At 40.9% G+C, this 18,038-nt stretch overlaps 1 pseudogene; it reads right to left on the bottom strand.

The window, feature by feature from the left end:
• LOC134357532 (Y-box-binding protein 1-like) overlaps positions 1–14,558 on the bottom strand; it is a 39,145-nt pseudogene extending 24,587 nt beyond the window's left edge.
• Between the last annotated feature and the right edge of the window lie 3,480 nt (positions 14,559–18,038).

The raw sequence follows: 18,038 nt of genomic DNA on the forward strand, positions 1-18,038 counted from the left end.
GAAGATGTGACAAGCTGTCAGCATTGCTGTGTTGTTTGGTACCTTTGAACTATATGTCCTAAGAGTGGGCTCCTTGGAAAAGTGCCCAACTTTGCAACCAGGTATTCCCTGGAATTCCTTTTCTGGGAATAAAATGGATACAGGGGCTGGTGGTCTGCCACCAGAGTAAACTTTTGTCCATCGAGGTAGTGGTGGAACTTCTTTATTCCCCATACTAGACTAAGGGCCTCTCAGTCGATCTGTGTGTGGTTGTGTTCTGTGCTCGTCAGTGATCTTGAAGCAAGTGCAATCAAACATTCAGATCCATTGTTCATAGAGTGTGACAAAACGGCACCAATGCCATAAGCTGATGCATTGCACGTCAGTCTGATGGGCAGGGATGGGTCATAATGGGTGAGCAGTTCACCTGATGTTACTAATCTCTTTGTTTCCTTGAATGCTCTTTCACATCTTTCTGACCACTCCTATTTTGCTCCTGTCTGCAAGAGTGCGTTCAATGGGTGCAGCCCTGTAGCAATGTTTGGGAGAAACCAGTGGTAGTAGTTTACAGGACCAAAGTATGACCTGAGTTGTGACACAATTTTTAGTTTAGGTGCCTGCAGCACTGCTTCAATCTTCTCATGTGACTTATGTAAGACACGCTTGTCAATGACGTGTCTACAATATGAGATTTTGTTTTTGAAAACCTCACGTTTCTCTCTGTTTGCATGCAGACCACACTCACTCAGCTTGGTAAGCACTTTACCAAGGTTCTGGAGGTGCTCTTCATCATTCTTGCCAGTTACAATCACGTCATCAAGGTAACATTGTGTTCCTGGGATATCTTGGAGCACTTGGTCCATTGTTCCTTGCCAAATTGCTGGACCTGTTGCAATGCCAAAGACGAGATGAATATACTGGAACAGTCCCTTGTGAGTGTTGATTGTGAGAAACCTCCTGCTTGACTCCTCTGTCTCCATTTGCAGAGAGGCTTGTGACAAGTCAATCTTTGAAAGCCTCTCCCCACCTGCCAAAGATGCAAGAATGTCTTCTATTCATGGCAGGGGATACTGCACAGTGCACAGCATTGGGTTGATGCTCACTTTGAATTCCACAAGGCCTTAAGGCTCTGGAGCAGAATTAGGCCATTCAGCCCATCGAGTCTGCTGTACCATTCCATTATGGCTGATCCTGGATCCCACTCAACCCCATACACCTGCCTTCTCACCATATCCTTTGATGCCCTGATCAATCAGGAAATTATCATCTTCTGCTTTGAACATACCCGCAGACTTGGCCTCTACAGCAGTCTGTGGCAAAGCATTCCACAGATTCACTTACCTCTGGCTGAAAAAATGTTTCCTTACCTCTGAAAGGTTGCCCTCAATTTTGAGGCTGTGCCCTCTGGTTTTGGATACCCCCACAACAGAAAACATCCTCTCCACATCCACCTTATCTAGTCCTTTCAACATTTGGTGGGTTTCAATGAGATCCCCATGCATTCTTCTAGATTCCAATGAGTACAGACCCAAAGCTGCCAAACTTTTCTCATACATTAACCTCTTCGTTCCCGGAATCATCCTCGTTAACTTCCTCTGGACTCTCTCCAATGACAACACATCCTTTCTGAGATATGGGCTCAGAACTGTTGAGAATACTCCACATGTGGCCTGACAAGTGCCTTTTAAAGCCTCAGCATTATCTCCTTGCTTTTAAACTCTATTCCCTTTGAAATAAGTGACAACATTGCATTTGTCTTCTTTACCACAGATTCAACATGTAAATTAACCTTCTGGGAGTCTTGAATGAGGACTCCTAAGTTCCTCTGCACCTCTGATGCCTGAATGTTTCCCCATTTAGATAATAGTCCCCACTATTGTACTTTTAACCAAAATGCATTACCATACATTCCCCAACACTGTATTCCATCTGCCACTTCTTTGCTCATTCTTCCAATCTGTATAAGTCTTGCTGCAATCACATTGCTTCCTCAGCACCACCTACCCCTCCACCTATGTTTGTATCATCTGCAAACTTTGCCACAAAGCCATCAATTCCATTATCTAAATCATTGACAAACAATGTGAAAAGAAGCGGTCCCAATACTGACCCCTGACGAACACCACTAGTCACTGACAGCCAATCAGAAAATGTTCCCTTTATTCACACTCGCTGTCTCCTGCCTGTCAGCCATTCCTCTATCCATGCCAGGATCTTTCCTAGGATTTTATCTTATTAATCTGTCTCATGTGTGGCACCTTATCAAATGCCTTCTGAAAATCCAAGTAAATTACATTCACTGCTGCTCCTTTCAACACCCTGCTTTTTACTTCCTCAAAGAACTTCAACAGATTTGTTAAGCCAGATTTCACTTTACTAAAACCAGGCTGACTTTGACTTATTTTATCATTAGTCTCCAAGTACCCCGAAACTTCATCTTTAATAATAGACACCAACACTTTCCCAACCACTAAGGTTAGGCTAACTGGCCTATAGTTTCCTTTCTTTTGCCTTCTTCCCTTCCTAAAGAGTGGAGTACCTGCATATGCGAACAGCTCTGGCCTTCCATTTCTCTATCACCGGGACAATGGACATGGCCCAATCACTCCACTCAAATTTGGAGAGAATACCAGGCACTGCAAAACTCTGAAGTTCAGCATCCAATTTAGGACATAGTACATCAGACATTGGACACACTTTATGGAATCTTGGTGTTGCTGCGTCACCCAGTTCAATTCTGGACTTCGTGCCTTTGAGTTTACCAATACCCTTGTCAAGCACCTTCTCATTAGCATTAAGCAGCTGTGACAGCCTCTGGTTGGTGCTACCATTAAGGCTGCAGTTGCCTGTTGATGACACACTAAAAGCTTTGATTGAGTGCTAGTTCAGTTGGATTTTTCTCAACCATTCACATCTGAAAAGTGCTGGCCCTCCACTTTTCAATACTTAAAGCTCTAACTGCCATGTTTGGCCTCCAGACATCACATTCACTTTCAGTTTGCCTTTGGGAGACACTTTTTTTTACCTGTGTAGGTCTTTAGTGTCACCAAGGTCGTCTCTAATAGTTGCTTAGAAACCAGTCTGTTGTAGGCAGCCTCTGAAATTTTAGACAAAACTGACCCTGTATCCAGCTCCATTTTCGGGTTTACAGCAGACACAACTAATGTGATGCATATGATTTTGTGATCCGATTTAGAAATACTATGCAGTTCTAAACATGACAGCTCACCTTTGTCAGACTCTGTGTTATCTGATTCAGTTTCACATTCAGTCACTTTATGCATTTCTTTGGTGTTGTGATGGAAACTTTTCACTTTGTTTGGATTTTCTCTTTGGTTGTGTTTTTTGCCTGACTTGCTCACTCTCTCTATGTGACCTTATCTGTGACACTTTCTGTAAGCTTTTTCTTTGAACCAACAGTCATTTGCATCATGGGAGGATTTGCCATATTGATAAAGTTTTTGGCTTTTAGCCCCACTCAGGAACATTTTGTGCATTTCTCACTCTAAACTATTTTTCTGTAATTCTGTTATATCCTTTGCCGCAGTCTCTAATGATATTGCAATGGTCAATGCCCGTTCTAAGGTTAGGTCTCTTTCTGCCAGTGTTCTCTTTTGAGTGCTTAACACAACATCGCTGATTCAACCACTCGACCAAGGTGTGATCCACATTCAAGGTGTGCGTATTTTTTTTACAGCAAACTATCTCTCAGATGTTGCAAGCAACAGATGATTTTGAAAATCCCAGGAGTTTACCAACGGTGACGGAATGGTGGAAGTTGGAACACTTGGCACAAATGGCGATGAACATGGACCCACGTATAGAACGGAGTCAGCATTTCAGTTGTTCCCTGCCGTCAACCCTTCTTCCCTACAAGCAAATTTATGCTAAAAAACAAAATGCTGCCAAGCAAACAACCCTCACCACTTCATTCAAATCGGTAACACCTTCTGCTGCCGGCAGTTCTAAGAGTTCTGTGAGTCTTCCTTCACCCCTTGCTGTGCTTGATATGATCCTGACGACCACAACCATCCACCTTATCTATGTAAAGCTGCCCGACACCACAACAACCACTTATCTCCCGGAGCGAACACACCTGCCACTGTTGGTAACACCCTCAAATGTTAACTTTCTATGATTTATTACATTGAATATTACCTTAAATTGATGAAATATAATACAAATGTTGGCTTGTGGTACTGTTTTTGTGTCATATTGGTATAAAAATGTGAATAAATTACAGATAAAACATACTTAGGAAGCCCTCTGGAACGCATTGCTATTTTCTCAATTTAAATAATTATTCATATTATCCAATTTCACATTATGTGTCGACTACGTGGAACGTATCCCCCGCATATGATGAGGATATTTTGTAGATGGGTTATAGACAATAGACAATAAACAATAGGTGCAGGAGTAGGCCATTCAGCCCTTCGAGCCAGCACCGTCATTCACTGTGATCATGGCTAATTATCCACAATCAGTATCCAGTTCCTGCCTTATTCCCATAACCTTTGATTCCGCTATCTTTAAGAGCTTTATCCATCTCTTTCTTGAAAGCATCCAGAGACTTGGCCTCCACAGCCTTCTGGGGCAGAGCATTCCATACATCCACGACTCTCTGGGTGAAAAAGATTTTTCTCAACTCCATTCTAAATGGCCCACCCCTTATTCTTAAACTGTGGCCTCTGGTTCTGGACTCACCCATCAGCGGGAACATGCTTCCTGCCTTCAGCGTGTCCAATCCCTTAATAATCTTATATGTTTCAATAAGATCCCCTCTCAGCCTTCTAAATTCCAGAGCATACAAGCCCAGTCGTTCCAATCTTTCAACATATGACAGTCCCGCCATCCCGGAAATTAACCTTGTAAGCCTACATTGCACTCTCTCAATAGCAAGAATGTCCTTCCTCAAATTTGGAGACCAAAACTGCACACCATACTCCAGGCTTTGTGTCATCGGCAAATTTGCTAATGTTACTTTTAATTCCCTCATCTAAATCATTAATATATATTGTAAACAGCTGCGGTCCCAGCACTGAACCCTGCGGTACCCCACTGGTCACCGCCTGCCATTCCGAAAGGGACCCCGTTAATCGCTACTCTTTGTTTTCTGTCAGCCAGCCAATTTTCAATCCATGTCAGTACTCTGCGCCCAATACCATGTGCCCTAATTTTGCCCATTATTCTCCTATGTGGGACTTCATCAAAGGCTTTCTGAAAGTCCAGGTACACTACATCCACTGGCTCTCCCTTGTCCATTTTCTTAGTTACATCCTCAAAAAATTCCAGAAGATTAGTCAAGCACTATTTCCCCTTCGTAAATCCATGCTGACTCGGACCGATCCTGTTACTGCTATCCAGACGTGTCATAATTTCATCTTTTATGATTAACTCCAGCATCTTTCCCACCACCAACGTCAGGCTAACCAGTCTATAATTCCCTGTTTTCTCTCTTCCTCCCTTCTTGAAGAGAAGGACAACATTAGCCACCCTCCAATCCACAGGAACTGATCCTGAATCTATAGAACATTGGAAAATGATTACCAATGCGTCCACGATTTCTAAAGCAACCTCCTTAAGTACCCTGGGGTGCAGACCATCAGGTCCTGGGGACTTATCAGCCTTCAGACCTAACAGTCTATCCAACACCATTTCCTGCCTAATATAAATTTCCTTCAGTTCATCCATCACCCGAAGTCCTTTGGCCACTATTATATCTGGGAGATTGTTTGTGTCTTCCCTAGTGAAGACAGATCCAAAGTATCTGTTCAACTCGTCTGCCATTTCCTTGTTCTCCATAATAAATTCACCCGTTTCTGTCTTCAAGGGCCCAGTTTTGGTCTTAACTATTTTTTTCCTTTTCACATACCTAAAGAAGCTTTTACAATTCTCCTTTATATTCTTGGCTAGTTTACCTTCGTACCTCATTTTTTTCTCCATGTATTGCCTTTTTAGTTACCTTCTGTTGCTCTTTAAAAGTTTCCCAAGTTGTTGGACATGTGTGGCTCATTGGGTCGGAAAGGCCTGTTCTGCACTGTACCTCTAAATAAATATAAATAATTAAACGTTTGATAATACACAGAAGAGCTTCAGGAAGCAGGGATGTGAGAGGGAAATTAATAGTCAGGTGTTTGTGGACTGGTGTTGTTGGCAGTGGGGAGCTGGAGCATGGCTATCAGAAAACAGGTATCGGGACTTGTGACGGAAGCACTAAGATATCGATAGACCCGAGGAAATCTGCAGATGCTGGAATTTCAAGCAACGCGCATAAAAGTTGCTGGTGAACACAGCAGGCCAGGCAGCGTCTCTAGGAAAAGGTACAGTCAACTTTTCGGGCCGAGACCCTTCGTCAGGACTAACTGAAGGAAGAGCTAGTAAGAGATTTGAAAATGGGAGGGGGAGGGGGAGATCCGAAATGATAGGAGAAGACAGGAGGGGGAGGGATGGAGCCAAGAGCTGGACAGTTGATTGGCAAAAGGGATATGAGAGGATCATGGGGCAGGAGGCCTAGGGAGAAAGAAAAAGGGGAGGGGGGAAAAAAGCCCAGAGGATGGGCAAGGGGTATAGTGAGAGGGACAGAGGGAGAAAAAGGAGAGAGAGAAAAATAATGTGTGTATATAAATAAATAAATAACGGATGGGGTAGGAGGGGGAGGTGGGGCATTAGTGGAATTTTGAGAAGTCAATGTTCATGCCATCAGGTTGGAGTCTATCCAAACGGAATATAAGGTGGAAAATAAGGTGACGGAATATAAGGAATATAACATTGTATCATTTTTTAATGCATGCATTTCTAAATGACAATAAAAGCGGACTGAGTGTCCTCATAATCTAATCTAATCTAATCTAATATATCGATTACAATATATTGGAATCACAAATATAGTTTCATTACCGCATATCTGTATACATTAAATTTAAACATAATATTGAAAAGATATACTTTGTTATACAAAAAAAAATCTAAATCCACTACCAGAAAAAAAAGCTGTTTGGTTAAAAAAAAGAAAAGGAAAAAATTCTTATCATATAATAAAACATATTGTTAGCCAACATCTGTGCTTAATAGCAAATCAAAGATTTTGAAAATAATTCAAAAAAGGTCCCCACAATGTTAAAAAATCTTTTCTAGGTTCAGAAATTGAACAGCGAATCTTCTCTAAATTTAAGCAAGACATAACATCATGTAACCAGTGAGTATGAGTAGGCAGAGGGGCATCCTTCCACTTCAGCAACAATGCCCTCCTGGTGAAAAGAGAAATAAAGGCCAAAATGTGTAAATCATGCGTCTCCAAAATAATATCATTTCCTCCAACAATACCAAATAAGGCAGTCAAAGGACTAGTTTTAAAACTTACTTTAAAAAGCACCGAAATAGTTTGGAACACTTCCTTCCAAAATTTTTAAGGCTCAGACAAGTCCAAAACATATGAATTAGTGAAACTTCTCCATTGTTACAACTATCACAATAGGGAGATACATTCGAATAAAAACGAGACAGCTTATCTTTAGTCATGTGGGCCCTATGAACCACTTAAAATTGTAGAAAGGAGTGACGGGTATATAGCAATGAGGTATTAACCAATTTAAAAATTTCATTCCAAGTATCCTCAGAAACTGGAATCTGTAAATCTTGTTCTCAGAGATTTTCTATTTTGTCTAAAGGAATATTTCTCATTCCCAACAACATACCATAAATATTAGATATAGATCCATTATGGAAGGGTTTCAAATTAAAAATTGTATCAAGTAAATTATCATCTGTACTTTTAGGAAATGTATGTACTTGAGAACACAAAAAGTTTCTAATTTGTAAATATCAAAAGAAGTGGATTTTGGGTAGGCTATACTTAGCTGACAATTGTTCAAATGAAGAAAGACTATCTCCACAAACAAATTCTGAAAACATTTAATACCCAGTCTATTCCACTCTTTAAAAACTACATCAGTCATAGAAGGTTTAAAAAAATGGTTGGAAAAGAATGGGATTTGAAAGTGAAAAACTCAATAAACCAAAATATTTTCTAAATTGTACCCAAATCCCCAAGGTGTGTTTAACTACAAAATTATCAGTTACATTACTTAAAGATAAAAGAATTGAGGATCTGAGAAGAGAAATGATAGAAATTTTTTTAACAGAATTAGCTTCTAAAGAAACCCAAACTGGACAGTCCTCTCGATTAACATAATATAACCAAAACATAAGATTCCGTATATTGACTGCCCAGTAATAAAACCTAAAACTGGGTAAAACTAAACCTCCATTCTTTTCAGCTTTTTGAAGATGAACTTTATTTAACCGAGAAATTTTATTTTTCCATATATACGAAGATATAATAGAATCCAAAGAATCAAAAAAGGATTTAGGAATAAAAACAGGTATGGCCTGAAATAAATATATAAATTTAGGCAAAATATTCATTTTAATGGAATTAATTCGGCCAATCAACGATAAAGAGAGAGGTGACATATTTGATAGTGTATTCTTAACATAATTCAGAAGTGTAAAAAAATTTTCCTTAAAAAGGAATTTCTACTTCCGAGTAATTGTTACGTCCAAATAAGCAAATTGATTTCTTACAATTTTAAGAGGAAAGTTAGTGTCAACTAATACCAAATTATTCAAAGGAAAAAGTTCACTCTTATGAAAGTTAACTTTATATCCTGAAAACTGACTAAAGCAGGGAAGTAAAGGAAGTACGGAAGGTAAAGAAGACTCCACATTAGAAATGTAGAGTAAAAGGTCATCAGCATAAAGTGACATTTTATGAGTAATAACCCTCCTTAAAATACCAGTGGTATCATTAGATTCCTGGAAAGCAATAGCTGCAGGTTGTAAGACCAAATCAAAAAGCAAAGGGCTCAAAGGGCAACCTTGTCTGGTTCCACATTGAAGTTTAAATGGTTTAGAATTCTGAGAGTTAGTAAGAACCTGAGCAGAGGGAGACAAATAAAGTAACTTAGTCCCTTGAATAAAATCGGGCCCAAAGTTAAATTTTTCTAAAGTTTTAAATAAATAATTCCATTCAACCTGATCAAAGGCTTTCTCAGCATCTAAGGATATCATACATTCTGATATCTCTTTAGAAGGAGAATAAATAACATTCAATAAATGACAAATATTAAAGTGGAAGTATTGATTTTTGATAAATCCGTCTGATTATCAGAAATAATAGATGACAAAATATTTTCAATCCTACGAGCCAAAAGTTTAGATAAAATTTTAGTATCAATATTAAGTAAGAAAATTGGTCTATAAGAAGAACATTCAGTTGGATCCTTATTCTTTTTAAGAATAAGCGAAATAGAGGCTTCATAAAAAGATTGTGGCAACCTACCTAATTTAAAAGAGTCCGAAGGACTGAGTATAAGAGAAATATAAGCTAAGAGGAAAAGCCTTATAAAATTCTCCAGAAAATCCATCAGGACCCGGAGCCTTCCCCGAGTGCAAAGAGTGAACAACCTCGGCAATTTCCTCATAAGAAGTGGGTTGGTCCAGCAATTTTCAATTATCATCAGAAAGTGTAGGAATGTTTAATCGATCTAAGAGATTATTCGTTGCAGTATTATCTTTAGGAGGATTAGAACTATAAAGTTTAGAATAGAACTCTCTAAAAGTATCATTTATTTCTAGATGATCAGATGTTTTATCACCATTAGCTTTACAAATTTCTTTAATTTGGTGTTTAACTATAAAGGTCTTTAATTGGTTAGCCAATACTTTACCCATCTCCATGAACATAAAACTGACTTCTATCTTTAAAAAGTTGAGTTTCAATTGGATAAGTTAAAAGCAGATCGTATTTAGTTTTAATTTCATCACATTTTTTATATAAAGCAGGATCTGGAGCCAAAGCATATTTTTGTTCTAATTGTTTCAACTGATTGGTTAATTCAATTCTCTCCTTATTAGCTTTACTCTTAACTTGCGGTAAAAGAAATAATTTGTCCTCTAATATAAGCCTTAAAAGCATCTCATAAAATGAGACTAGAAGTCTCTTCTAGCATATTCTCTTCAAAAAAAGAGTAATTTGTCTCTCCAAAAATGTTAAAAAATCCTTATCAGATAACAGAGTTGGATTAAAATGCCAGAATCTGTTTATTCGGGAGACACCTGGAAGATTTAAAGATAGAAACGCAGGTGCATGATCTGAAACAGCAATTTCTTTATATTCACAGGATCAAACTAATGGAATCAATTGGCTATCAACAAAAAAGATCAATCCTGGAATACGTATGATGAACATGAGAAAAAAATGAGTACTCTCTATCTGTTGGATGCAAAAAGCGCCAAACATCAACAATATCACATTTCATTAGAAAAGATTGGAAAAAGGAGGCGGATCTACTACATGTCAATCATTTACAAGAAGAAGGATCTAAAACAGGATCTAAACAACAGTTGAAGTCTCCTCCTAAAACTAAAGTGTATAAACTGAAATCTGGTAAAAAAAATCTATATTCGGGGCATACAAATTAGCAAAAACCATTAATTTATTATCTAATTTCCCTGAGACTATAACAAAATGCCCAATGGTATCAGACACTACATTATGTTGAACGGAAGAAACTGAATTTTCTAAAAGAATGGAAACTCCTCCTGCCTTAGCCTGAAAGGCGGAATGGAAAGATAAACCCTTCCAATGGCTGAAAAGATGTAAATGATCACATTTACAAACAGGTGTTTCTTGTAAAAAAATAATTGAAGCATTCAATTTCTTAATATAATTAAATATCGTATTATGTTTCACAGGATGGCTTAATCCTTTCACATTCAAACTAAGTAAATTAAAATATGGTCCATTTTAAATATTGCTTAAAGGAGATGTTTGAATAAAAATCGCTGGAGTATATATTAAATCCGAACAATGAGCTTTAAGAAAAAGTAACCAAGCAACAAATGAGGCTAAGAGAACCAATCAGCTGATAGAAAAAAAGAAAACCACTCCCACCCCCCGCCCGAAGAGAGAAAATTGACCAAAGGGAAATCAACAGCTAAACCTACCATCCCTCCCAAAACAATCGACTGGCTAAGCTCCAAAAAAAAAAAATTTAAGGCAAAACTGCATTCCAACAAGACGCAACAGAAAAACAGAGCAAAATTAAACATATTTTTAAAAACATTAAAATTATAGTATAAAAATATTAGAAAGAAATATGAATGTTCAAAATATATTAACTTAGAAAGTTTTAACTCAAAGAAAACTTACTAATATTAAATCCTTAATTTTCTAAACAAGGAAATAAAAGTACAAAAAAAAATAGATAAGAAGATATGCCAAAAGTAAAAATAAACAATTGTTCATAAAAGAAAGTAATGAACAGTTAGACTGCTGATTCTAAAAAAAGGATCTATCAGGCAAACGCAACTTAAATCTGTGTAAAGAGTTATTGAGCAGTTAAACTTCTGAAATTGATTCAGCACTCAAGAAATCCTGCACCTCTTCGGTCGAGCGAAACCATCTCTGAGAACCATTTTTTAAAATGATTCTAAGATGAGTGGGGTAATGAAGAGAGGGTTTAAAACCTTTATTATACAGCTCAGACATAACTTTTTTAAACTTGAAGCGTTCATTCAACACCTCGGGTGAAAAATCTTCCACAATTCTGAACTTCTGGTCTTCATAATCAATCATACCTTTCCGATGAGATTTATGAATTAAACGTTCCTTTGTTTGAAAGTCGTGAAGACAAATTATCACTGAGTGGGTTCGTCCTCCCGGAGGATGTCTTGGTACAGGCGATCTGTGAGCTCGATCTATTTTAGGTGGAGATTTTAAAATATTCGGAAATAAATTAGCCAAAAGATTTGCAAAAAAATCCGAAGGCTGATTGCCTTCCAATGACTCCATAGCAAAGAAGGCCCAGCAGCGTCTCTACTTTCTGCAAAGGCTGAGAAAAGTCCATCTCCCACCCCCATCCTCACCACATTCTACAGAGGTTGTATTGAGAGCATCCTGAGCAGCTGCATCACTGCCTGGTTTGGGAATTGCACCATCTCGGATCGCAAGACCCTACAGCAGATAGTAAGGTCAGATGAGAAGATCAACAGGGTCTCTCTTCCCGCCATTAGGGACATTTACACCACACGCTGCATCCGTAAAGTAAACAGCATGATGAAGGACCACATGCACCCCTCATACGAACTCTTCTCCCTCCTGCCATCTGGCAAAAGGCACCGAAGTATTCGGGCTCTCACGACCAGACTATGTCACAGTTTCTTCCCCCAAGCCATCAGACTCCTCAATACCCAGAGCCTGGACCAACACCAACCTACTTGCCTCTACTGTGCATATTGTCTTGTTTATTATTTATTGAAATGCCTGCATTGTTTTGTGCACTTTATGCAGTCCTGGGTAGGTTAGTAGTCTAGTATAGTTTTGTTTTTTTTTACGTAGTTCAGTATAGTTTTTGTATTGTTCATGTAGCACCATGGTCCCGAAAAACATTGTCTCGTTTTTACTGTGTACTGTACCGGCGGTTATGGTTGAAATGACAATAAAAGTGACTTGACTTGACTTGACTTGACTAAAACCCAGAATACGCAGATTATTTCTTCTGTTTCTATTTTCTAAGTCAATAATCTTCTGTCTCAATGTTTCATTAACCTTTAACTGTTTACCACAGATTTGTTCCAGGTCGTCAATCTTCCTGTCGAACGTCGTCAAAATATCTTCATTCTCTTTTATCCATTTATCTTGTTCACTTAAAGTTTTTTGAATGGAATCCAATTTTCCATCCATCCGTTTAAATTCAGTGCTGAGTTGCTGTAACTCCTCTGAAAGTTCATTTCTATGTTGTCGAAGTGTCAGCATAATAGATTTCAAAGTTACCAGATGGTCCTCTTCTTTTTTAGTAGCTTTAGCACGACTCATCATAAAGCAATATTGCGTTGAAAGTAAGTTTTCAAAACGAGTTGGAAGCAGTAAATTAAAAAGAGTAGGAGCACCTATAAAAGCACTGCTACTCCATCAACAGCCAGTACAATCTTCAAAATATTGAAAAAGAAAAGAGTCTGCTCTTGAAGTCCCATCCCTGGTCACTATGTCTGGGGCCTTGGCCAAATGATCACAGCTTCTATCTTAGCTGGGTTTGTAGCTACTCCATTTCATGAGATTATATGCCCGACATAGCTAACAGACGTTTTGCAGAACTGGCACTTGTCCAGGGAAAGTTTTAACCCTTCAGCTTTCAGGCGGCCGAGCACCTTCAGTAGCCTCACTTCGTGTTCTTCCAAGGTGGATCCAAATACTGTAAGGTCATCCAAATACACCAACACGTCAGGCAAGTTCATACCCCCACCATCTTCTCCATGACCCGCTGGAAGGTTGCAGGGGCTCCCGATTTGCCCTGTGGCATCATTTCGAACTGGAAGAATCCCAGGGGACATATAAATGTCGTCTTCTCTTTTTCGACCTCACTCCTCAGGATCGGGTAATATCCACTTCTCAAATCCAGCACACTGAACCACTTTGCACCACTCAGACAAGCCAGCGCGTCTTCGACCCTCGGGACTGTATACTGGTCAGGGATGGTGTGCCCGTTCAGAGTCCTATAGTCCACACACATGCGTACCTTCCTGTTCTTCTTCCAGGCCACCACTATTGGGGATGCATAGGGGCTTTGGGACTCAGTGATGATCCCAACTTCCTTCAACTTACATAACTGCTGCCACACATCTTCCACGTCAGCAGGGGCCAGTCGCCGCGACCTCTCTCTAAACGGGGTGTCCTCGGTCACTCAGATAGTGTGACGAGTGCTCTTGGAACAACCGGCATCAAACTCGCCAATGGAAAAGACAACTTCCAATTTCAACATCTTCTCTACCAACCTCCTTTTCCAATCTGGAGGCAGTGGGAAGTCCCTGAAGTTTAATGACTCAACGGTCAACTTTCCCCTCTTTTCCAATAGTTTCTCCCCAGCGTGCCTCATGAGGGCACTAGACATTACCATCTCTGGGAACAAATGCGCCAGGGGCATCCCCTGTTTAAAAGTGACCTCACTCTTCGTAGTGTTCCTGACGATCACTGCCATCCTGTTTGCCTGTACAACCGAGGGCTTCTGACGAGTACCCCAACCAGAAATCCCGAGTGCCCCTCATGGTCTTTCTGAGTGTCCACTGAGAGGGCTTCGCCCTCAGGCACTCCAGGAAATTTGGGAGTCTCCATCGCTCTCGCTACCTCCCTGGGCTGTACCACCATTGGCTTCGACTGGGTGAACCACACAGTCCCTCGTTTAAATTCAGTATCCAGCCCAATGCTGCCACGCACTTCCTCAAAAGCAGCTCGAAACACTGGGTGCATGGACAATGTCCCCAAAAAACTCTCACCCGCCTTCTCCTTGCAGGCCCCCAAATGCGGGCAACTCAGCTTGTGACCCAGCCTGCAGGACTCCCTTCTCCTCCTCCCTGACAGTATTGGCAAGCCATGGCCCCGCCTCACCTGGGGCACCAATAGATGCTGGCAGTCCCACCGCCGTTACGTCAGCGCTAGTCTGAGCTGAAACAAGGTCTGAGCCCGCCATTTTATCAAACTTTCGTGCTATGATTTCAACTTTGTCAACAGCTTTAACCATACTCAAAAATCGAGTTAAGAATTCGTCCGGGGTACAAATAGCCACCCCACTCAACATGCACGCTTTAATTATCAGCAATACCACAGAGGCACACCACTGCTGTACCCCAGCAACATCTATACCAGCACAGATTTAAACAGGGCAATCACATAGCATCCAACAGAATCAATCCAGGACATAGCCCCCACAATTGTAACCCTCAGGCTCGCCCAGCTCATGTTCGTCTCGGGGAAACAGCCTTCGGCCCTGCCAGACTTGGTAATCACATCTGTGTGGATGCTGTGTAATGTACCCCCAGTTACAAACCCACAACGCAAAATATCAGACAGTACACCATATGCAATTAAATGATTGAACTTTATGAATCTTAATCTGAATATGGGGTTAGTAATGAAAATAAACAAAAAAAAGGGCCCAAGTCAAGTCAAAGTCACGTTGGAGCTCACTCAATAGTCATTCTTCCACCATTGGTCTCCTCCGAATATTGCTGAACTTTGGACCCTCAGATTCCAGTCCACTCCATCCGGTGGTCTACCAGCTCTCTCCAAACGCGTCTTCCCTCTTCATCTCTCCTCGACAAAAGACCGCGAAAACAACATCCTTTTTGATACACAAGACAAAACAACAATCTCTGATTGGCTAACATGCATACTACAGTCCTGTTATCTCCAGCCATAACCCAAACATTGCTGCTACAAAGAAACCATTACCTCAGCAGTGAACATTACAGAGGAGCCATTACATTAGCCTTAGCAGTGAAACATTACAAAGAAGCCATTGCTCAAAGGATGGTGAATCTGTGGAATTCATTGTCATAGATGGCTGTGGAAGCCAAGTCATTGAGTACATTTAAAGCAGAGTTTATAGCTTCTTGGTTGTTCAGGGTGTCAAAGGTTATGGGGAAAAGGCAGGAGAATGGGATTGATAGGGCTAATAAATCAGCCTTGATGGAATCACGGATCAGATTCAATAGACCGAGAGGCCTAATTCTGCTCCTATGTCTTATGGTCTTATGGAAATTAAAAATAGGTATACAGATCCTTCAGGGCATGAGAGACAAGGCCAGTCCAAGCCAGGAAGAACTCTTAGAAGATTTGTTGGGTCTTTAGTGATGTTCAGGGTGCAACGAATCTCTAAAGCGAAGCACTTCCCAGCGACATCGGCAACAGCTTTGTCTCATTTCATTCCAAGTAACCCTCACTGGATTGGGAACATAAGTCATGGGATTTGGGGATTCCACTGGCACTTCTCCTCATTATAACTTTGCTAATGAGCTCCCAGCAGCAACACAGAGAGCACGGCATTGAGAGAGGTCCCCGATTATCTTGCAGGCTGCAGCGCTAGTGTTACGAGATAGGGAACTGGTAAAAGCCAGTGTTACCTCTGTATCCATTCATGAAATCCACAGAACTGCAGGAGGCTTTGAACCCATTAAATTCAGTAAAATATTGAAAAATTCAGGGCCCAGGTTTTCAGGCTTCTAATTTTCTATTATTTGGTCCAAGAAATGTGATGTTTTAATTTTTCAGCGGCTCTTTCATCTTTTTCCTCAAACAGTCATGGCAAAAGGCTACCTAATCACATGTGACTGATTAAAATCAGGGGCTCTGAAACCGAATAGAGTCCAGAGCACATTTATTATCTAAGTACATATGTATATGGCATCTTGTACAACCCTAAGATTCCTTTCCTTACGGGCAATCACAGTAAATAGAAGAAACACAACAGAATCACTGAAAGGCCACGTCCAACAGGACCGACAACAGCCAATGTGCAAAAGACAACAAACAGAAAACAAATCATAATAATAAATAAATAAACAATAAATATTGAGAACATGAGATGAAGGGTCTCTGAAAGTGAGTCCAGTTCTGTGGACATGAGGAAATCTGCAGATGCTGGAAATTCAAGCAACACACACAAAAAATGCTGGTGGAACGCAGCAGGTCAGGCAGCACATATAGGAAGAGGTACAGTCGACGTTTCAGGCCGGGACCCTTTGGCTGGGCCCGAAACATCGACTGTACCGCACTTCTGGAGATGCTGCCTGGCCTGCTGCGTTCCACCAGCATTTTTTGTGTGTGTTGCCAGTTCTGTGGAACAGTTCAGTCTGGAACCTGAAGCTCCTGTACCTTCTTCCTGATGGCAGCAGAGAGAAGAGGGCATGGCCTGGAAGGTAGGGTCCTCGATGATGGATGCTGCTTTCCTGCGACAGCGCTCCATGTAGATGTGTTCAGTGGTGGGGACGGTTTTTACCCATGATGGACTGGGCCATAAACACTACATTTTATGGGCTCCTCCATTCAAGGGCATTGGTGTTTCCATACTAGGCCACGATGCAAGCAGATAATACACTCTCCACTACACATCTATAGAAGTCTGTCAAAGTCTTAGTTGACGCGCCAAACCTTTCCAAACTTACAAGAGAGTAGAGGCACTGCCACGCTTTCTTCACAAATGATAACACCAAGGAATTTAAAGTTCCCCTCCTTCTCCACCTCTGATCTCCCAGTAGACTGGCTCATAGATGTCTGGTTTCCTCCACCTGAAGTCAATAATCAGCTCCTTGGTCTTGCTGACATTGAGTGAGAGGTTGTTGTTGTGGCACCACGTGGCCAGATTTTCAATCTCCCTCCTGTATGCTGATCCATCACTGTCCTTGATTCGAACAACTGTGGTGTTGTTGTTAAATTTCAAATGGCATTGGAGCTGTGCTTAGCCTCATAGTCTAGAGTAGAGTACAGTTATAGTATAGAGTAGAGCAGGGGGCTAATCACACGGCCTTGTGGTGCATCTGTGCTGAGGGAGGTTGTGGAGGAGATGTTGCCCTTCCAAACTGACTGGGGTCTGTAAGTGAGGAAATCGAGGATTCAGTTGCACATGGAAGTATTGAACCAACATCTTGAAGGTTAATTACTAATTTTGAGGGGATGGTAGCATTGAATGCCAGGGCACACTCAATGCAGAGCATTCTTAAGTCTGCATCTTTGCTGTTCATCTGTTCCAGGGCTGAGAGAAAGGCCAATGAAACGGCGCCTGCTGTGGACTTGTTACTCCAGGAGGCAAATTGGAGTGGATCCAAATCACTTCTCCAGCAGGAGTTAAGATGCTTCATCACCAACGTCTCCAAACACTTCATCACTGTGGATGTAAGTGTACTGGATGATAGTCATGAGGCAGGGCACCACGTTATTCTTAAGCACCGGTGCAATTGAAGCCTGTCTGAAGCAGTTGGATACTTCAGACTGTCGAAGCGAGAGGTTAAAGATATCAGCCAGGTGATCAGGCATTGCGCTTATCTCAGAGTGAGACCTTCTCACATATGTCGCCTGGTTTCACTTTATAGGGTGTGATAGTATTCAAGCCCAGCCACAGCTGTCCAGCATCCTTGGAGTGATTCGAGCTTGGTCCAGAAGTGCCATTTCGCATGTGAGATGGCTTTCCGAAGATTGTACCTGCACCTCTCGTATTTAACGTGAT

Source organism: Mobula hypostoma, chromosome 2 (genome assembly GCF_963921235.1).
Source record: "Mobula hypostoma chromosome 2, sMobHyp1.1, whole genome shotgun sequence".
NCBI classification, from domain to species: Eukaryota; Metazoa; Chordata; class Chondrichthyes; order Myliobatiformes; family Myliobatidae; genus Mobula; species Mobula hypostoma.